A 25,231-nucleotide genomic window follows, 5' to 3' on the forward strand; every position below is an offset into this window, starting at 1 on the left:
CTTAATAGGGACTATGCAAATGCCAATAAGCAGGGGATGAATCAATTGCGCAATATATAGGAAGATGCAAACCTGCACAATTTGCGCAATATAATCTACCATTTCTCTTCGCCAAGCACACCATATCTGTGGCCGAATTCAGCACAGTGCGTAAAAGTAGTAACAACGTGTTTTTTTATGGATGTTCGTGGGGGCATGAACTCATGGACCATTTGAATATTTGAATTTATTATAATCAATAAATACGCCGGGTCTTAGCTGAATACACTGGCTCTTAGCTGGTAACCAAGTTCCGCGCACTTGAATATGGTCTCAACCGTGATCTCGGGGGCATGTGACATTACACGTATCCCCCACCATATTACCCGGACTGGCAAAATACGACGAAATGTCCCGACTTGAGTTATTTTACACCTCGGTTACCTGTGATTATCCCTCACTCCACCCACAATGTTCTAACTTGTAAAGCTTTGTTCACCTGTACGGACGCGTAGTCCAACCATTCTTCACACTGCAATCTGGGATTATATTCCAATTCTGTCTCTGCCTGAGTATTCCGTGTTTGGTAACCTGTCTCCATGTCACCTGGTGATTGAGCAGTTCTCAGAACACTTGTGATTTCTAATACAACTGTTGGACTTTGAGCTGGTGTTGTGAGAGTTCTGACCATGCCCACCAGAGTCCAGCGCCAGTATCTCCACATGTTGGATGAAATGTGTTTTTGCTGTTTTTTTTTTAACTACATTAACGCCGAAAGTGATAATGCATGTCTGAGCATATGCAACAAAAAATCTGACCTGTGAAACTGGTGGGGTTATCCACCTTACCACATCGTCATTAAGAAGCAGATCTTCTACACAGTCGTTATCTGCAGGCATCACGTAGTGATAAAGAACATCTGACAATATTCCAGAATCACTACAATAAAACAGCTCTGCCGAATACTGCTGCACATGATGCACCTCATGGTAACCAGTGACTCTATCCATAACATTCAAGATGACCAACCGTCTCCTCGCACGACTAATACAAAATCCGTTGACCAATGATGCTGAATATCATCAGAACCAGGGATTAAAGAAACTGCTGGTGTAAGTTTAGACACGCGTGCATATATAGGTACACACATGCGGGCGCTCACAGGCAATCATCTTACACAAATCATTAATGCACCTGTAATTTCTGTGTCATCTGCAAAAAGGAGATAAACAGAGTCAAGTCCTTTTGCTTAAATTTGCCTTTTGTGCTTTTTCCTCAATTAAATTGGTGATTGATATGCGATTAAGATCTCAAAATATGAGGTATGAGAATATAAGATTGCGAAAAATTACTTCATATTCTAAAAATGTATGAGTCATGATTCTGGCCGGTAAGTACCACGTGGTGAAGAAAGTACTGAGGGAAAATAAGATTGTTGGAGCAACAGTGGTGAAAGATGGATGGAGCATATTAACGTTTTGGTTCTTGAAAGGTCGAATTCATTCACAGATGTGGGGTGGCATCACAAGAACAATCTTGCAAAATCATACCAACTCTCGACACTTACGTTTACACCACGCTTCAACTCCTTATGGTCCTTCGTAGGTTAGCACCCCTTTAATCACATCTGCATCATTATTTCAAGCTGTGTGTTAGGACTTTGAATTTTTCAATTATTCTTAAAAGTTAAGAAAAAAACATGTTGAATTCCTACCAATTTCTACCGTCCGTCATGAGTTGCGGAAGTGTGTGTGGGTGTGTTATGCATTGAATGAGTCTTGGTTTGAGTTTAATTTGCCTTCTAAAACATCTGTTAATGACTTGAAGTGGTTGAGACTAGCCAGCTTATTCAAAGAAATATGTATGTCACCGAGGCAAACTTTACTGCCTCTCATATATTTTTTTCCGAGACAGGAGTTCAACATGGAGCACATTTAATTACTTCAGCAAATACGTTGCTCTGAATATTTTTGGCAAGATATATGTCGCCTTACGAAGGACAGAAGGATACCTATTGCATGTGCACAATTTGCACCTTCATAAAAGGACACCACATATAATGTAATATATTTAGTGATATTTAGGGAAATATTGTGGTGAAATGTCCCTGTGTAACTGAGGTTCGCTGTGAATTCTCGTAATTGCATACTGAATTAGCTGAGGCAATTGATCCAGCAGGGCAGTACGCAAGACATGCATGTAAAATCCATGATTTTGACCTCAGCTTATCCATCATCCCTTTTAAGTTGTAACTAAATGAGCAAAACACATGATACAAATGCTACAATGAACCAGCAAATTATATTTTCCAATAATGGAATCTTGAATGGCAATTCTGAAGTCGCCGTTTTTTAATGCCGCTTGACTGAAATGCAAATTGATCTTTCAATATTGGACAATTGATCGTATATCAGTCATTCACTGTCATTTGATAACATTCACGGTGATAAATTCGTGCCACCATCTACTTGGTGCAGGGCAGATGTTTTAAGCTCAGAACTGTCCCGATCTGGACTTAGCTGTCTGTAATATATGCAGTACATAATTTAGCAACACCTTTTCACAGGAAATTGCATAGGTTTTACTGGAATAACGCGTGTGAAGTCTGAATGGGGGAACTAGACATATAAACAAACATGATAGTGAAAAGATTTAACTTTGCTCCTGGAATCCTGTCGCGAGTCAGTCCGAGCAAATATTGTGCCCGTGTAATTTTTGTTCATGACGTTTCGATGATATTGTTTTTTTTGGTCCGAAGTTAAATGCGGGCTTTAGACGTACTTCGGTGAGACAGCATCACCCTCGACGTTGTGTGAGGCTGGAGCTGGATCGCCTTGGGAATAGAGGGGAACAATGGGCCATACCCGACCAGAGTCCCCTGGGTCGGATATACTAGGCTATGGACCAGCCTGTACTGCTTTACAAGGGTCTCGTGGACCCCCGTCTTCCTCCTTCGTATCTCACAACAGTTGTGGTGAAGTGCAGAACCTCGTTATCATCTGGCATGCCAAGCGTGGATTGCCATAAGTGCGTACACCGTCGGCTTCACAATGTCCAGCAGAAATCACATGCTCTGCATCAGTGCAGGACAAAAGTACGTACGCATATGACAGTCCCCATTGTGGCCACCACATTCGTCATGTTGGCAATATCGGGATGCTGGCATGACGCCTTCAGACATAATGCATTGGGATTCCTCCAGTTGGTCTTGCATTTCGAATGCTGGTGCAGACGTTTATTCCCGATGTTTGCCATTCTGACCTTTTGAGCCTAATAAATTGGTGGACAGCCGAGCCGAGCAACTCGAATTGGCCTCTGAGTGTTTGATTCCTGAAGAGTCCGTGTCTCCGCTTTCTTTGGATCAGAGGAAAAAAGTACTGTTCCTACTGCCTTCTGACTCCGCAACTTCACTCAGACTAAGCAGCCCCGAAGATGATGCGCTTTCGCTGCCGGAGCGCACGGAAAACAGCTGTGATGCGTTCTCAGGATGCACATATGAGTATTCCTTGGAGCTGCTCCTTCCGCTGCCCTCATCTGCCAGCCTACAGGTGCCTCTGGCTGGAGGAGAAAAGAGCTGGTATGTGTGTATAGAGGCGGCATAAAGATAATGATATATTCTGTCGTAGGTTACAATGATCTGCTCATTGGTCCGCACGTTTATTTTTCGTACACTACCTCCACTCCAACAGAGGTCCGTCACAGCGCATCTCGAAAAAGTAGGTCAGCTCTCATCTCGAACTCCGTTAGGAATTTCAACTCAGCCACTCCTCAGCACCACTGTTCTCTCTCCAGCAGTTGTCAGAGAGCTTTCCCTGCATGGAGATATATTGGGAATGAAAGCAGGCTATGTTGCACATTTGCGTCGACAAGTGCGTAAAGAGACATTCTTAATAACAGTGACTTCGCTGCGCAGAGACGAACGGCAATCATTTTCTTGCTGTGCTGCACTCCCGTCCTCCTTTGCATGTCGCTGTCACTTACCATCGCACTCCCGTTGCTCATGCTGGATTAGTGGCATTGCTGATGTATCCCCACCGCTCCCGAGTGGAAATGGTTCACCGGGTCCAGAATACTTGTCAGTTCTCGGACGGAAAACTTTGGAACTGTCTTTCTGACGGATATCCTCTCCCTTGGACTTGGAAGAGTTGTTGGGGAGGCATTTCGGTGGTGCTACCTAGAAATGGAGGAATTCAGGCTAATGGCGGAGAGGATGAATCAGAGTCTCTCCGCAGCCACGGCTCCATGAAGCCGGAGAAAGAAAATCATTTGTAACGATTGGTCGGAAATATGATGGGAAAAACCGCCATCACGGCAGATGGGCAAAAGAACAGTTTTCCCACCGACTTGACACTTTGCCAAAACATCAATAAATTCCTGGTCTAGAATTAAAATGATCGGAAGTGCACTTTGATTAGCTAGTCATTTTATCTTTCTGTTCATCTGCCGTTTCTTAGATAAACCTCAACATTGCTTTCATTAAAGTAAACACGGTAAATCATTTGCAAACACAATTTCATAGATAAAAAGTTCGTGCTCACCGTCCAATATTATATTTTGTCCAATGATTGTTCATTATAATCTTTTCATGTCTCAAACCTTGGTCTGTGTTATTGGTAGCCATGATGTTGAGATGCCCGCGTTGGATGGAGTGAGTACCGTAAACAGTCTTACAACACTAGGTTAATGTCCAACAGGTTTGTTTCAAATCACTAGCTTTTGGAGCACTGCTCCTTCCTCAGATGAATGAAGGGGTGGGTTCCAGAAACAGTTATACAGACAAAGTCAAAGATGCAACACGATATTATAAAAGTGAGCATTTGCCGGTAATTAAGTCTTTATAGAGCCAGAGAGAGGGTTAACCCCAGGTACAAGAGATGTGAATTGGCTCAAGCAAGGACAGTTGGTGGAATTTCGCAAGCCCAGGCCGGATGTTGGGGGGAGGGCGGGGGGGGGGGGGGGGGCAGTGAATGTAATGCGACATGAATGCAAGGTACCGGTTGAGGCCGTTTTGAAGTGTGCGGAACTTGGCTATACGTTTCTGCTCGGCGACTCTGCGTTGTCGCCCATCCTGACGGCCGCCTTGGGGAACGCTAACCTAATGATCAAAGACTCAATGCTCTCAACTGTTGAAGTATTCCACGACTGCAGGGGAACATTCCTGCCTGTCGATTGTCGCCCGGTGTCCGTTCATCCATTGCCGCAGCGTCTGTATGGTCTCGGCAATGTACCAGACTTCGGGACATCCTTTCCTGCAGTGTGAGAGGGAGACAACGTTGGCGAAGTCACTAGAGTATGTACCGCGTACCTGGTGGTTGGTGTTCTCACATATAAGGGTGGTACCCATGTAGATGATCTGGCACGTCTTACAGGGATTGCGATGGCAGGATTGTGTGGTGTCATTGTAGCTGTTCTGAAGGCTGGTAGTTTACTGCAAACAATGGTTTGTTTGAGGTTGCATGGTTGTTTGAAGGCAATAGTGGGCTGTGGGAATGACCTTGACAAGATGTTCGTCTTCGTCGATGACGTGTCAAGGCAGCGAAGAAGATGTCGCATTTTCTCCGCTCCAGAGAAGTACTGGACGATTAAGGGTACTCTGTCGGTTGTAACCACTGTTTCTGTTCTGAGTAGGTCTGTGCGGTTTTTTGCTGTGGCGCGTTGGAACTGTCGAGCGATTAGTCGAGCGCCATATCCCGTTCGTACGAGGGCATTTTTCCACGTCTGTAGATGTATGTTACGCTCCTCCTCGTCTGAGCAGATCCTGTGGATACACAGGGGTTGTCCATAGGGGATGGCTTCTTCAATATGTTTAGGATGGAAGCTGGAGAAGTGGAGCATCTTGAGGTTGTCCGTGGGCTTGCGGTACAGCGGAGTTCTGAGGTGACAGTCCATGATGGGGATGAGTGTGTCAACGAATGCACCTGATTTTCGTGATTAGTCCATCGTTATGTCTGATGGTGGGAAGGAACGTATTGCTGTCATCGCGTAGTTGTTTCAGTGATTCTTCGCAGTGGGTCCAAAGCAAAAAAATGGCATTGCTGTATCTGGTGTATAACGTCGGTCGAAGGTCCTGTGCGGCGAGGAGGTCTTGTTCAAACTTGTGCATGAAGGTGTTGGCATATTGAGTTGCGAATTTGTTCCCCATTGCTGTTCCGTGCGTCTGGGTGAAGAACCTGTTGTCGAAGGTGGAGACCTTGTGACCCAGAATGAAGTGGTCGAGTTGCAGAATTGTGTCTGCAGATTGGCAGTTGTGAGTGTTGAATTCTGAGGCTGTTGCATCAATGCAGTTGTCATGGGGGATGCGGGTGTAGAGTGTCGAGATGTCCATTGTGACGAGGAATGTCTCTTGTTCATCTGGTCCATGGGTGCTGAGTTTCTATAAGAAGCCCGTGGTGTCGCGACAGAAGCTGGGTGTTCCTTGTACGATGGGTTTCAATATGCCTTTGATGTAGCCAGAGAGGTTCTCACCTAGGGTCCCATTGCACGATACGACAGGACAGCGGGGTGTGTTGACCTTGTCCATTTTCGGGCGGCAGTAGAGATCTGCAGTGCGGAGCTACGTGGGATGAGAGCACGTCGGGTGCTCTGAAGGCCTGGATCCAAGGTCTTGATTAGTCTGTTGAGTTTGCGAGAGGGTTACTTAGTCGGATCTGTGGGTAACTCTCTGTCGGGTTCCTGGTTCTTGAGTTTTTGGTACATTTATTTGCAGTAGTATGTTCTGTTCAGTATGAAGGAGGCCCCTCCTTTGTCTGCTGGTTTGATGACGATGTCGCGGTTGGCCTTGAGAGCGCGGATGACATTGCATAGTGCTTGGGTGACGTTTGCGGCTCTCTTGTGAGATGACTGATGAATCTGGCATAGACGCGACTACTGACGGCTTGAGCATACATGTCGAGTCTCGGGCAGCGGCCTTCCGGAGGTGTCCAAGTCGAATCTTTCCTCTTCAGCTGCTGCACCACAGATCTCTCAGTCTGCTGTTCTGGTTAATTGGTTGTCTCATTGGGTTCGTTGTCGGCCTCTTGTGGTCTGTAGTAGAACTCCCAGAGCCTCCTACGCCTGATCATTTCCAGCGTTTCTCCCCAAGACTGATGGGGTCCATTTTGGTGGTGGTGCCGAAATTAAGCCCTCTGCTGAGGACTTCGATTTCGTCTGGTTTAAGAGTGCAGTTCGATAGGTTCAGAATAGATGTGGCTGTATTATTTTCTACTGTGACATTCTACCCCAGCATCCCCGATGACGCATTGCTGCAACAGCCTCAGTACTGAACACCAACAACAGCCAATCTCCAGACGCAATTATCATAGTTTATCATATAATTTACAGTGCAGAATTATGCAACTCATCCGCTTCATTCTGGATCACAACGTCACTACGTTCGACAACAAGTTCTTTATCCAGACACAGGGAACAGCATGGGGACAAAATCGCACCTCAATATGCCAACATCCTCATGCACAAGTTTGAACAAGGCCTCCTCACCGCACAGAACCTTCAACCGACGTTATACACTAGATACATCGATGACATTTTTTATCTTTGGACCCACTGCGAAGAATCAATTAATCGACTATCCGATGATATCAATACGTTCCATCTCGCACTCAGACTCACCACGGACTACTCTCCAAAATCAGTTGCATTCTTGGACACAGTCACTTTCATCAAGGACAGTCACCTCAGCACTTTGCTTTACCGCAAGCCCACGGATAACCTCCCGATGCTCCACTTCTCCAGCTTCCTTCCAAACACATTAAAGAAGCCATCCCCTAGTGATAAGCTCTCCTTATACACATGATCTACTCAGACGAGGAGGATAGCAACCGACATCTACAATCGCCGAAACATGCCCTCGTCCAAACAGGATATGGCACTCGACTCATCCATCGACAGTCCCAACGCGCCATAGCGCAAAACCGCACTGGCCTCCTCAGAAGACAAACACGGGACACAACCGACAGAGTACCCTTCGGCCTCCAGTACTTCCCCGGAGCGGATAAGCTACTACATCTTCTTTGCAGTCTTGAATATGTCATCGATGAAGATGAACATCCTGCCAAGTTCATCCCCAGACCCCCACTACTTGCCTTCAAACAACCGTGCAACCTCAAACAAACCATTGTTTGCAGCAATCTACCCAGGCTTCAGAATAGCGACCACGGGACCATACAATCCTGCCATGCCAATCACTGCAAGATATGCCAGATCATCGAAATGCGTACCACCATTAAACATGAGAACACCAACCACCAGGTACGCGATACATTCTCGTGCGACTCAGCCAACGTTGTCTACCTCATATGCTGTAGTAAAGGATGTCCCTAAGCGTGGTACATTGGCGAGAACACGCATGCTTTGCTGCAACGGATGTATGGACATCGGGCGAGAATCGACAGGCAGGAATGTTCCCTTCCAGTCCGGGACCACTTCAGGATTCAATGGCATTCCGCCTCTGATCTTCGGGTAAGCGTTCTGCAAGGTGGCCATCAGGACGCGCAACAACGCAGAATCGCCGAGCAGAAACGTGTGGCGAAGTTCCGCACACATGTGTATGGCCTCGATCGGGACCTTGGATTCATGTCGCATTACATCCCCCCCTCCCAACCTCTCCCCCCCCCCCCCCCCCCACCATCACCACCCCGCCCCCCACCGTCTGGGCTGGGCTTGCGAAATCCCACCAACTGTCCTGGCTTGAGAGAATTCACACCTCTTTAACCTGGGGTTATCCCTGGCTCAGGCTCTGTAATTACCTGAAAATGCTCGCATTCAAAGTATCCTCTTGCATTTTTGACTTTGTCTCTGTAAATGTTTCTGGAACCTACTTCTACATTCACCTGGGTAAGGAGTAATGCTCCGAAAGCTGGTTATTTGAAACAAACCTGTTGGACTTTAATCTGGTGTTGCAAAACTTCTTACGGTATTGATAGATTGTTCAGTTTCCTGCCAGTGAACTGCTTTTCTCCAAAATCTTCACCATTGTATCCAAAGTATTGCGCGGCATCCTCATCACTCAAGGGAAAATATTTTCCACGACATTAATGCCTCAAGAGAGAAAAAATGAACATAGGGCACATGTATTGGGCATGGTCTTCAGATCATTCAAAATGTGTCATAGAACAATATGAGATTATAGTCAATGCTTAATTTATTTATAATAAAATGATTTAAGCACTGAGGCACTGGCGAAAATCTGCCACTCTATTTCGAACTTATTTTTTCTAACTCGTTCCTCGTGCCAAATCGTCACCAAAATACGAAGATTTCTGCCAAGATTAGCATGACAAAACGTTTGCAAGGATGATGATATTGATTACGGAGAACATTTCAATGCAAGAGAGAGAGATGACGTGTTCTACGTTTTCGGGATGACCTTTTGCAATTTAGCTGACAACCAATAATGGCGCAATTGTATTTCTGCAATCCTTCTTCCATAATGGCTGGAAAATGCATCAGTATGCACTAAGGTCCAAAAGTGAAACAATTGGCAGATTTTTCAGGCTACTTTGATTATCGGAATGTTGACAGAATCAGTAATACTGCGAAGGAAACGAAAACATCAATGTTCAAACGAGTCACAATTGAATTTGCTTACAGGGAACCAGGGTTATTAACCAGGCCATAAATCAACAGGAGTACATTAAAAGGACTGTACTCGGATGATTACGAAGTTAAATTTCCCATCGTTAACAGAAGTGACTAATCCGCTGCAAAACAATTAATAGGGCGGTGGTTCATTTCGACAGTGACAATATATCTAGCTCTCCTGAGTAGGAACGAAAGGTCGAGTATAGTTGCAGTTACTGGAAGCTGAGTAGACGGCATTCCGCTGCTGTCGAGGTGCACGATTTCGGGGTTGAAAGCAAAATTGCAAATGCCCTGGTCGAAAAATACGGTCGATCGATGGAAGAGAGACAGAATGCGGCGACGTACTTTTAGGGTCGAAGTTAATTAAAGGAAATCCAAATATCAGACCAAATATATAATGGCGTTACATCAATCAAGAAAGATGGCTTCGCAATCAAAACAACGTGAATAAATACCGATGCTCAGAGAAATAAATGCATTTTACTTTGCAAGAATCAAACGGAATCAGGTGAACTCAACGTTTTCGTGGTTCGTATTCCAAAGCTGTTCGAGTTGAAGAACGAGGAAGTATTTCCACAATAGAACAGCCTGTTTTTTAGATCACGCCTTGAACATTTGAACGTTTTTTAAAATAGTTCAGCAGAGAAGTTCGGACCATACAAACCATACAACAAATATTCCATGTCGAGATGTTGTAGTAAGAATTCTTACAACACCAGGTTATAGGAATACGTATTGGCTTACGTTTATAGGATGGATATACTGTACCCATGGAACTACTTTTCTGAAAGAATGGACATGATCTAACCGAAGATAAGTGATCTGATTTTCAATAGTGGCCAAGGCAGCATTTGACAAAGAAAGGGAGTATCGGCTATCTGACAGAAAGTAGCGCAAAACAAAAATAGTGTGCAGTATGAAAATTAATCGGCGCGCTAGTAAACGATTGTCATTGAGAACAGATCGTCGTATCATACTTCTTTCCAGCTTAGCTTACTTCCGATCACATACTTACCAGTTTCACCTGAATGGGAGAGAAACAACATTCCAATGTTGGAACATAATGAAAAATATACAGACGGAATCATGGTCTTCAATTTTAAGTTCCGAAATATTCACAGAAGAAAGGAATATTTATCTTGTCGGTTGTCGCAGACTGTTCCATGCACATGATTTGGTTTAATGAAATGCACAATTCACAACTGATTTCCAAAGCAGTATCTCAAAACGTTAGTGTGGAGCATATTCAGCGATATTTGCTGTTCAGCTTGCCTTGGTACGTACATCGTGGGCTGCCGGATGTCCAGATTGTCATGTATCAAAAATATGACCGGTTGGTGTCCTCACTGTGAAGGAAGGCCCAATAAAATTGTCAATGTCTGTTTGAAGAATAAATTTGCAGGCAGCATTTCTGAGTGCAATCTGGAATTGTGCAGGATTGAATCGATACAGGATTATTCTATTTTTGTTACAAAATTTCGAAGCGCGGCAGGCTGTTGTCGAAATGTCATTGTAAGAGATTAACTGGAAAAGTAGGACATGGTTATCTCTTTAAAAATATTAATGTTGAATGAGTGATGCTCCCGTTTGCAATATTTTGTTTACGCGGCCAATATCACGAGGTGTAGAAAGGAGTTGGCGATGGTTAATTGAGCAAATAGATGAAAAGGTCGTATGAGCGTTAAGTAGTTAGAAAATTAGATCAGTGAACACTAATAGGAAGCGTTTCTATGTTTTTGAAAGTAAAATAGGGACGCCAGAATTTCGGCAGATCGAACATTGTACAAAACGAGTAAACTGGGCAAAACTGAGCTTTAAATCTGGTCACAAAAGGACAGTGGCGTGGCAGCACGGTGGCGCAATGGTTAGCACTGGGACTGCGTAGCTGAGGACCCTGGTTCGAATCCCGCCCCGGATCACTGTCTCTGTGGATATTGCACATTCTCCCCTTGTCTGCGTGGGTTTCAACACGACAATCCAAAAGATGTGCATGTTGGGTTGATTGGCCACGCTAAATAGCCCCTTAATTGGAAAACAAAATAAATGGGTGCGCTAAATTTATATTAAAAATGCTAAAATAAACCACAAGCCACCAGAGGATGAAAAGGTAGAATCTAACACTGAATTGGGGAAATGAAAAAGACAGTTTGCGAAATTCCGCGTGTATTGGCCTTCAGGAGATAAAATCACTCCTGGAAATAAAAGGACAGAAATTCCGTAAATTGAGTGAGAAACATAAATTAATCAATACTAGCAAACAAAGAACAAAGAAATGTACAGCACAGGAACAGGCCCTTCGGCCCTCCAAGCCCGTGCCGACCATACTGCCCGACTAAACTACAATCTTCTACACTTCTTGGGTCCGTATCCTTCTATTCCCATCCTATTCATATATTTGTCAAGATGCCCCTTAAATGTCACTATCGTCCCTGCTTCCACCACCTCCTCCGGTAGCGAGTTCCAGGCACCCACTACCCTCTCCGTAAAAGACTTGCCTCGTACATCTACTCTAAACCTTGCCCCTCTCACCTTAAACCTATGCCCCCTAGTAATTGACCCCTCTACCCTGGGGAAAAGCCTCTGTCTATCCACTCTGTCTATGCCCCTCATAATTTTGTATACCTCTATCAGGTCGCACCTCAACCTCCTTCGTTCCAGTAAGAACAAACCGAGTTTATTCAATCGCTCCTCATAGCTTATGCCCTCCATACCAGGCAACATTCTGGTAAATCTCTTCTGCACCCTCTCTAAAGCCTCCACATCCTTCTGGTAGTGTGGCGACCAGAATCGAACACTATACTCCAAGTGTTGCCTAACTAAGGTTCTATACAGCTGCAACATGACTTGCCAATTCTTATTCTAAATGCACCGGCCAATGAAGGCAAGCATGCCGTATGCCTTCTTGACTACCTTCTCCACCTGTGTTGCCCCTTTCAATGACCTGTGGACCTGTACTCCTAGATCTCTTTGACTTTCAATACTCTTGAGGGTTCTACCATTCACTGTATATTCCCTACCTGCATTAGCCCTTCCAAAATGCATTACCTCACATTTGTCCGGATTAAACTCCATCTGCCATCTCTCCGCCCAAGTCTCCAGACAATCTAAATCCTGCTGTATCCTCAGACAGTCCTCATCGCTATCCGCAATTCCACCAACCTTTGTGTCGGCTGCAAACTTACTAATCAGACCAGTTACATTTTCCTCCAAATCATTTATATATACTACAAACAGCAAAGGTCCCAGCACTGATCCCTGTGGAACACCACTGGTCACAGCCCTCCAATTAGAAAAGCAGTCATCAGTTAAGGTGCAAATATGGGAGCACAACCGGTTAGATCCCTGGCACATGATTTCCTGGATCCTCGGCTTGAATGAAATGTGGCTGCACGGAAATAGTGTGGATTTTCTAAAATTAATGTCACCCATTATTTCCGAATATAGTTGGATTGTGCAATCTCGCCGTCAGAGGAAATATCTTCCACCATGAGCTGAGTACAAATTGTCCAACATGTGCCGGGACTAATATTTTCATCTTGGTTCTTGGCAAACGCTTAATCAATGCACATTTACAGAAGCATGCATTTTTACATTCTGTTCTGTATAACTATTTAAATACATTCAGAATACCCAATTAATTGTGTTCTATTAAGGGGCAATTTAGAGTGGTCAATCCACCTACTCTGCACATTTTTGGGGTGTGGGGTCGAAACCCACGCAAACACGGGGAGAATGTGCAAACGCCACACAGAAAGTGACTCAGTGCCGGGATCGAATCTGGGACCTCGGCGCCGTCTGGCAGCAGTGCTAACCACTGCGCCACCATGCTTTCTAATGTGTTGTATACCTGATTAGTCTCAAAGCTGGTTGCACCAAAATATTTGGAACCATTCTGTAATATTGAATTAAATACGTGTCACCAACAGCTTTAGAAAATCGTAAAATGTATTGGTCGGTTCATCATTATTTCAAGAAATCGAAATGTATCTGCAATTCTCTTTGAGTATGTTGAAACAAATTTATATTTATGGGAAGCAGAAGACGCAACATATTGGGGCATACAAATGACATTCGATGCCCTAATGCCAAGCAGCGTAATATCCTCATTAAAGGCTCATAGAATTGTTGTTTTCGAACAATATGAAAACATAATTCACTCTCAGCATCAGAAATTGAAAAAAAAAGTAATTTTCCTTTAAATTGATTATGTGCGACCAATTATGTGTCGTGCCTTAACTCTTCACGTTTTGCATTCAGAACCTGAATGAAGAGGCTTTGAATCAAATTCTGTCTTGACACAGATATTGCTAATACTAAGCTGATAATACTGTGGATACATATAAATATTCATTGAGCGAGCAACAATTTTGGTGCAACCGGTCAACAAATAGATACATAAGGTTACTAAATTGGATTGTACCTTGGAAATATTGGGCATGTTTGGCTCACCATGATAGCCACATATTAATGCCCAGGCGGACTTCGATGCAGCAGTAAATAAAATTAATAATTACGACATCAATGGACATTTCACTCATTGAAAGAGCAATGGTGTTCAGTAATCAAGGTTTGGCCATCATTTGACAGGCATTTAGCGAGACTATATTTCTACGACATTTACAATTCTGATCATGATGTCTCACGATGCATTGGATGACCTTCTGCCTGGGATTAAATGACTGCAGTCCGATGTGATGTTTTGCATTTATATGATGCTTTTTTCAGCTCCATCGGGTGTGGAGCTGAGCGGGAGAAAGGCAGAGTGTCGTCTGGAAAACTAAGTGGTACAAAGACTTACCTCAGAGTTCTGCGACCTTCACATCAGAGGCAGAGCTGAGCGGGAGAAATCCGGAGTGCAGTCTGGAAAGATAAGTGGTAGACACACTTATCTCAGGGATCTGCAGCCTTTCCATTGAGAGTGCAGATGAACGGGAAAATGCGTAGCGCAGTCAGGGAAGGGAAGTGACATAATAGCATATCTCAGGGATCTGCACCTTCACGGTAGAAATCCGGAGTGCCACCTGGGAAGGTAAGTGGTATTCTTTGGCTGTGAGTCTCTTTGGTTTCAAATTGATGGAGGCGTGTGGCACTGAGAAGTGACGTCACTGTAAAACTGTGTTCCTTAGATCCTGTGTTAATTTTGAAAAATCAAACATTGGGAAAGCTAATTATAATGAATTAATAAACTAGATAGATGAGTAACTAAACCAGAGGGCGGAGATTAGTACTTCGTATTTTATTTTGCGGTCGAAATCTGGTGCTAGAGACCATTTAGTTAATTGTAACTTAATCTAATCACAATTGAACAAGTATTTCTTTTAAATTAATGAACTTGTGCTTAAATGTCGCTTCGCGGGGTGTAGTTCTCTAACTGAGAGATGTGGTAGATCTATGCCGCTTGCAGCGTTCCGGTCGACAAAGGTCTCCTCACAGATGTATTGGTTCGGTTGGAGCAGCAGTTGGATGCACTTATGGCATGAAGGTGGCGGAAACCATCATAGACAGGAGTTACAGAGACATGATCGAAGGGTCAAGAGGCCTCCTCCTGCTCCTATCTTCTATGTGTGTATCTATGTCTTTATGATCAAAAGACCATAAGATATAGGAGCAGAACTTGGCCACGCGGCCCATCCAGTCTACTCCGCCATTCAATCGTGACTGATATTTTTCTCATCACCATTCTCCCGCATTCTCCCCATAATCCCTGATCCCTTTCTTGATCAAAAACCTATCTGTCTCTGTCTTAAATACGCTCAGTGATATGGACTGCACAGCCTTCAGTGGCAAAGAGTCACCATCCTCTGGCTGAAGAAATTCCTCCTCATCTCTGTTTTAATGGATAATCCATTTAGTCTGAGATTGTGTCGTCCCCTTCTAGTTTTTCCTACAAGTGGTAACATCCTCTCAACGTCCACTCTATCCAGGCCTCGCAGAATCCTGTAAGTTTGAATATGATCTCCTCTTATCCTTCTAAACTCCAACGAGTACAGACACAGAGTTGTAAACCGTTCCTCATACGACAAGCTGTTCATTCCAGGGGTCATTCTTGTTAACCTCCTTTGCACCCTTTCCAAGGCCAGCATGTCCTTCCTTAGATACGGGATCGAAAACTGCTCACAATTCTCCAAATGGAGTCTGACCAGAGCCTAGTACATGCTCAGAAGTACATCCCTCGTCTTGCATTCTAGCCGTCTCGATATGAATGCTAACATTGCATTTGGCTTCCTAACTGCCGACTGAACCTGCACGCTAACCTTAAGAGACCCGGGAACAAGGACTTCCAAATCCCTTTGTTCTTCTGATTGCCTCAGCATCTTCCCATTTTGAAAATAGTCTGTACCTCAATTTGGCCTTCCAAAGCATAACCTCATACGTACCCACATTTTATTCGATCTGCCACGTCTATGTCCACTCTCCTAGCCTGTCCAAGTCCTTGTGCAGCCCGCCTGCTTCCTCAATACTACATGCCCCTGTACAGATATCTTTACCATCTGCAAACTGAGCAACACTGCCTTAAGTTCCTTCCTCCAGACCATTAATGTTTATTGTGAAAAGTTGTGGTCCAAACGCCGACCCCTGAGGCACACCACTAGTCACCAGCTGCCATCCAGAACAAGACCCCTTTATTCGCACTCTGTGTTCTGCCAATCAGCCAATACTCTATCCATGCCAGAATCTTACCCTTAACACAATGGGCTCATAATTTATTTCACAGTCTCCTATGCGGCACCTTGTCAAAGGCCTTCTGTAAATCGAAGTTAATCACGTTCACTGGTTATCCTTTGTCTAACATCCGTGTTACTTCCTCAATGAACTCTAACAGATTTCAGACATAACCTCCCTTGACGAAGCCATGCTGACTCAGTGCTATGTTATCATGTACTTTCAAGTACTCCGCGATCTCACCTTAATAATAATTTGTAAAATCTTACCAATGACCAAAGTCAGTGTAACCGGCCTATAATTTCCCAGCGTCTGCCTCCCGCCCTTCTTACCCGGTGTTCAGGCAAATAGATGGATTACCTCTCGAAAAGGAAGAATTCGCTGTCGTTATCGCTCTCTCCAACAAGCATACTGTATTGGACACTGTTCTGTGGGAGGGCCTAACAGGAGCAAACAACAGCAGCCTGAACACTGGAAAGAAAACTGGTTCTGTTGCGCAGTAGCGGCGGGCAAAATGAAGGAGATCGATAGTTACAGGGGACTGTACAGTAAGGGGCACAGATAGCGCTACGTTAACGTAAATAACATGCACGATGGTAGTTGACTCCCAGGTTCCAGGGTCAAGGATATCTCTGACCGAACAGAGGACATCCTTAAGGGTGAGGGTGAACAGCCAAAGGTCGTACTACACAGCAGCAAGAGCGAATAGGCCATGCAGAAGGAGTCCAGGGAGATAGGCAGTTTGCTAAAAAGCAGGACATCCCGGGTTGTAACCTCAGGATTACTCTCTGTGCCACGTGCCATTGAGGCTGGAATAGGAGGGTAATGCAGTTACACAGACCATCAGACCATAAGACATAGGAGCGGAAGTAAGGCCATTCGGCCCATCGAGTCCACTCCACCATTCTATCATGGCTGATTTCAACTCCATTTACCCGCTCTCTCTCCATAGCCCTTAATTCCTTGAGAAATCAAGAATTTATCAACTTCTGTCTTCAAGACACTCAACGTCCCGGCCTCCACCGCCCTCTGTGGCAATGAATTCCACAGTCCCACCACTCTCTGGCTGAAGAAATTTCTCCTCATCTCTGTTCTAAAGTGACTCCCTTTTATTCTGAGGCTGTGCCCCAGGGTCCTAGTCTCCCCTGCTAATGGAAACAACTTCCCTACATCGACCCTATCTAAGCCATTCATTATCTTGTCAGTTTCTATTAGATGTCCCCTTAACCTCCTAAACTCCAATGAATATAATCCGAGGATCCTCAGACGGTCATTGTATGTTAGGCCAACCATTCCTGGGATCATCCGTGTAAATCTCCGCTGGACCCGCTCCAGTGCCAGTATGTCCTTCCTGAGGTGTGGGGCTCAAAATTGCTCACAGTATTCTAAATGGGGCCTAACTAAGGCTTTATAAAGCTTCAGAAGTACATCCCTGCTTTTATATTCCAAGCGCCTTGAGATGAATGACAACATTGCATTTGCTTTCTTAATTACGGACTCAACCTGCAGGTTTACCGTTAGAGAATCTTGGACTAGGACTCCCAAGTCCCTTTGCACTTCAGCCTTATGAAATTTGTCACCGTTTAGAAAATAGTCCATGCCTCTATTCTTGTTTTCCAAAGTGCAAGACCTCGCACTTGCCCACGTTGAATTTCATCAGCCATTTCTTGGACCACTCTCCTAAACTGTCTAAATCTTTCTGCAGCCTCCCCACCTCCTCCATACTACCTGCCCCTCCGCCTATCTTTGTATAATCGGCAAACTTAGCCAGAATGCCCTCAGTCCCGTCATCTAGATCGTTAATATATAAAGAGAACAGCTGTGGCCCCAACACTGAACCCTGCGGGACACCACTCGTCACCGGTTGCCATTCCGAAAAAGAACCTTTTATCCCAACTCTCTGCCTTCTGCCTGACAGCCAATCGTCAATCCATATTAGTACCTTGCCTCGAATACCATGGGCCCTTATTTTACTCAGCAGTCTCCCGTGAGGCACCTTATCAAAGGCCTTTTGGAAGTCGAGATAGATAACATCCATTGGCTCTCCTTGGTCTAACCTATTTGTTATCTCTTCAAAGAACTCGAACAGGTTTGTCAGGCACGACCTCCCCTTACTAAATCCATGCTGACTTGTCCTAATCCGACCCTGCACTTCCAACAATTTAGAAATCTCATCCTTAGCAATGGATTCTAGAATCTTGCCAACAACCGAGGTTAGGCTATTTGGCCTATAATTTTCCATCTTTTTACTTGTTCCCTTCTTGAACAGGGGGGTTACAACAGCGATTTTCCAATCCTCTGGGACTTTCCCTGACTCCAGTGACTTTTCAAAGATCATAACTAACGCCTCCACTATTTCTTTAGCTTACATACGTGGATAAACTGGGTGTAGGATGAAGAGTTTCAGTTTCCTGGAACATTGGGATCTCTTCAGGGTCAAGTGGGACATATACAAGAAGGACGGGTAGCATTTAAACCAATATCCTGACTGGGAGGTTTGGCAGCGTCACTCGGGATAATTTCAACGATCATGGCAGCTTGGTGGAAACCAGAGCTTTGTAAGGTATAATAACTAATGGGGAAGTGGAGAACAAAAAGACGGGAATGTCAACATCGCCCTTCCTGCTCAAACACAGTGATCTGAAGTGTATGTGTTACAACACCAGATGTATAGCAGGTCAGGCATATGAACTTAGAGCTCGGATTAACTTTTGGAACTCTGACGGCGTGGCTATCACAAAAAAGTGGTTGAAGGAAGAACACGATTGGCGGCTGAATGATGAAGGTTATTGATGCTTCAGGAGATGTACAAGGGGATCCAAAATTGGTTGTGGAGTCGCATCACCGGTAATGGAAACTACTGCACCGGTACTGCGGAAGGACACCTTGGAGGGCTCATACAATGAGTCAATCTGGCTCGAGCTCAGGAACAGGAAGGGGGAAAGCACAAAGTTGGTGCTTTTTCACAGACCCCCTTAAATGCAGCGAGAGAAAGAGGAGGAGATAAGTAGCGAGATTCTGGATAGGTGCAAAAGTAACAGGGTTATTGTAGTAGGGGATTTCAACTTCCAATATATTGACGGGGACTCACGTAATGCTGGCTGCTTGGATGGAGCAGAGTTTTTCAGTTGTATCCAGGAAGTGTTCTTGATGATATACATAGATAGTCCAACTAGGGTAGGGGCAGTGCAGGACATGGTATTGGGGAATGAGCCTTGACCTGTGGTCGAGGTTTAAGTGAGGGAACATTTTGGCAGGAGAGACCACAATTCCTTATGTTTTAGGGTACTTTTGGATTGGGATGAGGCAAACCTCGCGTTAAGGTGCCAAATTGGAGAAAGGCAAATTACGATAACATCAGGCAGGAAGTGAAGAATTTGAATAGGATGCGGCTGTTGGGCGGGGGCGGGGGGGGGGGGGGGGGGTGAGTAAATTAACATCGGACATGCGGGAGTTTTTCAAGTGACAATTCATTAGGATTATGGAAAGTAACATTCCTGACAAAACAGAGGATACTTATGGGGAGTAGAGGGACAATGTGAATCTCGTCAAATAGAAAAAGGAAGCTTCCGTATGGTCTTGAAGGGTTGGGACGATCAAGACTTTTGAGGAGTATAAATAAATTGGACGGTACTTGAGCGGGAAATTGGGAGGGCTCGGTGGGTTCATGAAACGTCCTTGGGAAGTAGGATTATGGTGACTCCACAACCTTTTTATTCTTATATACAAAGCAAGAGGATGGATTTGGAAAGAGTTGGAGAACATGAGGATATGGGGGAATCTATGTGTTGAGCTAGAAGAAATGAGCGAGGTAAGAAAAAGAATGTTCACCAAAAAAAGGACATTCTGGAAGATGATTCTTCGATAGCGTATGTGGGTCGTCTGGGGCATGTCGACATCAAAAAGGAGGAGATGGGTGTTTTAAAATACATTAAGGTAGATAGATCTCGTGTGCTGGATGGGATTTGCTCCAGAATACTAAGGGAAGAAAGGGAGGAAATTGTTGGGGACTCGACTGACACCTTCGTATCCTCGTTGTTTGCAGGTTATGTGCCAGAGGACTGGAGAATAGCTAATGTGGCACGGCTGTTATGAAAGGTAGTAGACATAATCCAGGAAACTACCAGCCAGTGAGCCTCACTTCGCTAGCAGGCAGATTATTGGAGAGAATTCTCAGGGACAAAATTTTTACCCATTTGGAAACAAATGGACTCATTAGCGATAGACAGCATGGTTTTGTAAAGGGAAAGTACGAGCACCATCCCCTCACTAACTTGATCGAGGCTTTTGGGGAGGTGATAAAGATGATGGATGATTGATGAGGGGACGGCGGTGGACGTTGTTTCGATGGACTTCAGGAAAGCCTTTGACAAGGTGCCTTGTGGCAGACTGGTACAAAAGGAGAAGTCACAATGGATCCAAGGTGAGTTTTGAAAATGGATGCAAAGGGTAGAAGTAGACGTTGTTTTTCTGAATGGAAGGTTATCACTCCTGATGCTCCACAGGGATCGGTGCTGGGCTTCTATTGTTTGTCGTATACTGAAACGATTTGAAGGGAATTGTAGCTGGTCTGATTCATACGTTCGTGGATAACACCAAGATTGGTATAGTGACAGATTTTGTTGAGGATTGTCAGAGGATATAGCAGGACATCGATAGATTGGAGACTGGGCAGATAAATTACATTGGACTTTAATCCGGACAAATGTGCAGTAATGCATTTTGCTCGGTTTAACAGAGAGGGAAATGTAAGTAAATGGCAAAACTCTTGCGAAGATAGGAAGTCAGAGAAATCAGGGCCTACAGTTCCACAGGTCTTTAAAGTGGCAACAGAAGTGGACAAGATCGGCAAGAAAGCAGATGGAATGCTTGCCTTCAATGGACGGGACATCGTGTATAAAAAATTGACAAGTCATGCAGCAGTTGTATGGGACCTTAAGGCCTCAATTGGAATATTGTGAACAATTCTGTTCCCCACACCACCAGAAGAATATGGAGCATTTGGAGAGGTTGCAGAGGAGGTTTCCAGGATGTTGCCAGGTCTGTTGGATGTTAGCTATGCGGAGAGGCTGAATAGACTCGGACGTTTCTCATTAAATCGGCGGAGGCTGAGGGTCCGCCTAATTGATGTTTACAAGAGTATAAGAGGCATGGAGAGAGTGGATGGGCACGCACTCTTTCCCAGGGTGGAGGAGTCAGTCACTAGTGGCCATAGGTCCGTCGGGCAAAGTTTAGACCTGATGTGCGAGGCTGGTCTTTCACACATAGGTTGGAAAGTTCCTGGAACGCATTGCCAAGGGAGATTGTGGAAGCATATGTATTAACGGTGTTCAAAAGGCATCTGGACAAATGCATGGATTGGGTGGGTAGAGAGGAATACGTCGTAAGGAAGTGCTGTGGGATTTGACCAAGGGTGGTCTCATGACCGGTACAGGATTGGAGAGTCAACAACTGTATTTATTGTTCTTTGTTCTTTGTAATCTGCAGGCTCTGCAGAACAATACTGCGTGTTATGTGCTGTGTGTAAAACCTACAGTATTCTCTATTGGTTTGGTGAGAAACTAAAAATGAATAGTTGTTTCCCGGGGTCCATTAATCTAGAACATGAGGAGAAATACACAACACAAGGGGACAATTGTTTTGAACATGATTCCGAGTATGCTTTTCACTAATATACACGCGAGTATATTGAATTATCTGCCCGCTGGGTTCATTGCTGCCCCATCTTTAGAAATACATACGGGATTCACGGCCGGCGCCAATCTCTGTTCCACGGGCTGCACACCCACGTCGCCGGAGATCCCGGTGGCGCGGGGTGGCTTCAATGGGAAATCTCATTGGTGCGTGGCTGGAACGGCGACTCATCCTCCTGGCGAGGGCGCGCCGGAAAGGAACACGAGGTTGGTGGTCCCGCTCACATTTTACAATACTTTGCCTCTCCAGCAAGTAACAGATACGGAGGGTGGTTTCGTAAATGATGTTTTGGTGAATGCTCCATCACGTTCCTAATCAATATTGGACTCAAATGAGGTTATAAAGGCATCCCAGAACACCTATTGGTTAATTTCCAATGTTCCTAAGGTTTTATTGTTCGCAAGTTACCAGTGTCCAAGCGAATATTTACTGTTCTGTCACACTAAAATATGTTTGGAAGATATTGAACAAAATACCAAAATATTGTGAACATGTATTGACTCCCTGCTTATCCTCACATGAAGTTAGAGTCGATGAGTCTGACAACTGTCCGTTTCTGCATACTTCTATGAATATTGATTCCTCTATATTCTTGATGATAATCATTGAAAAACATAACTAAAGTTTATTACGTTTCAGGAGTTCTAATGACGCTGCTGATATTAGCTCAACCGATGGTAAAAATGGGAAAAAGATTAATAGTCAATCAGAGTTCTTTGATGGATTTTCCTCCTGTAGGTCAACTCCTGAGTGTGGAAATGGGATGTTAATGGTCGTGTCCTCCTTTTAACACAAATCACACGTGCCATACACAACATCAGCCTCCTGACAATTGCCCTTACATTTGTTCTCCAGAGCTTCTCTTAATTTGCGAATTTCTAGAAAGCAGAAATCAATTGTTAGGAAAATAAAGCAGTGCACAGTCCACATTTCACTGCACTCTATGCCAGATATACCTCATTGTTATTTTCACTAGATGGAGCAATTCGGTGTGATGAAATAAATCGCTCGATGTGAAAACTTTCAAGCCGTGATTTTGCCATGGTCCATGGTTTGTATATGTGGAGCTGGGAATATTTTACAAAATCATTTTCCTCCCGGGAAGATTACGTTTTTGTGACATTTTGGTCGAAGAAAATTCATAACTAGTACTGCCAGAAAACATAAATACAGGTAATTATATAAACATTAAACAAACAACTAAATGTCACATCATTATCGTAAATACATTTGGAGACAGACAGATTTAAACCGACCAGCGGCAGCAGCTGGCTCAAAAATCATCAGTTGCAGAAAAGTGGAATTACTGCAGGAACAGAGCAGCAACACTATACTTTCTATAATAGGGCTGTACATTGCAGAGAAGGTAGCACTGCTGCCTCACAGCGCCAGGCAGCCGGGTTCGGTTCCGACACCGGGCGACTGTCTGTGTGGAGTGTGCCCGCGTGGGTTTCGTCCGGGTGCTCCCATCGTCCAAAGGTGAAGGAGATTGCATATGCAAATTTCCCCACAAGGGGTTACAAGATGGGGCATTTGTCCTAGGTTAGGATGTTCTTTCAGCTGATCGGTGCAGACTCGTTGGGCCCAATGGCCACCTTCTGCACTGCAGAGATTCTATGATACTATGAAATGCAGATGTTCCTGGCACCAGGCTGTTCATCACCTTATGATTATTAAGGATTTAATTTGTTGTCTGGCATTTAAAATAGAGTTGAGAGTATTATACGTTTAGATGCTGCTGTATAAAGAGTCAAAGGTTCTGCTCCTTTTCCACAAATACCTTTACTTTACTTCAACAGACTCTGTACAAAACTATAACATCCCATCACCTGAAACAAAGGCCCCCTGAAGCCCCTTTACATATCATTGATAATCACTGGATACTTAACATAAACGAGGCAACTAATTGGAAAGTCTTAACCCATTACTTAACAGTCTCCCCTTCCTTGGAAAAAAAACAACATTATGAGGGGAAAACGAAATTACAAGAAACCCAAAAACACACACGCAATTTCCCCACTTCTTTTTTTTAGATAAAAAAAAAACAGTCACAGAAACAGGCGCCCTTCATGAACAATATCCAAAAGTTTATGTAAGCTAGCCCCTGTTTTTGTAAAACAGTCTCACAATTGATAGCTACTGTCAACCCCTTTAATTTTTGCTATTTCCCCTCTGACCAACATCTGCTTCAAACTTGCGATGTCTGTCCTGAACCTTTTTTCATTGATACCTTTTGTCCTGTGCACATTTTCCCACCGGCATTTATTGTCACCGTCACAGTCAATGGGTACCGAAATCCCCTAATACCAACATTTCTAACAATATCTGAGATCTGTAAAAGGCCATATCCACCGTCTCCACAAGGTGTAACGTCTCAGCAGACAATGTGCTTTTGACCACTCTGCTTATTTTCTTTGTTTCTCACAAAAGAGGGCAACATTTACCATTGTTCCCACAAGGAAAGTTTAAAACCTCCTGCGCTTGAAACCGCATCACATAAATTTGCATCACTATAAACTATGAATTTCGAGTGCCGAAGGTCACCTAAAACCGAGAACATCAAAATACAATCCTGCATTTTTCCATTTGGCCAACGCTTTATTTGCTCTTATTATGGTTTCCACTTTGGGATCATTGGTTATTGTGAACAACTCGAAGACATCAGAACTTAAGTCCAGTCTAGTCTGTCTACCTAACAAATTCAGTTGCCCAATTAAACTTCGCAGTTGCTCTTCTTCCATCTTTGAAACCATTGCGTATTTTTGTGAAACCCGGCCACGACTAATTGCTGTTGGGCTGATGCTTTACACATAAGACTGCTGCAGTAAAGTTGCACCGAAATTAGTCTGTCAGATTTCCAGTCCAATATATTTAAATGCACCGAAAGCCTGACTTCCAACCATGAATTCTGTCTTCAAAACAGAGATTAAAATATCTTCGAAATCACTAGTCCCACCCCACAAAAAATCATCGACATGCATCATAACGATGCCAGAAAGATTACCTTTATAGTGCCAGTAAAAAAATTGCCGGATCTACTTTCAACTGGCAGCAACCTAACTTTAACAAAACTGACGTTACCGAAAAATACTAGATTCTAATCGCATCATTTAATCCATATACGCATTTCTTTCAACTTCCAGAGAACCTCTTCTGTAATAGTTGTCTCTTTAGGAGGACGGAGAGAAATGTCTCTCTGGAGTTGATGCCCCTGCAAAACGGCAGCTTTTATATCTATAGAATTGCATTCCCATGCCTTTGTGGCTAATAGAGCCAAGAAGATCTTCAAAGTAACCTTTCTTGCCGTTGGTGAATC

The sequence above is a fragment of the Scyliorhinus torazame genome, chromosome 12, assembly GCF_047496885.1.
Source record: "Scyliorhinus torazame isolate Kashiwa2021f chromosome 12, sScyTor2.1, whole genome shotgun sequence".
Lineage (NCBI taxonomy): Eukaryota > Metazoa > Chordata > Chondrichthyes > Carcharhiniformes > Scyliorhinidae > Scyliorhinus > Scyliorhinus torazame.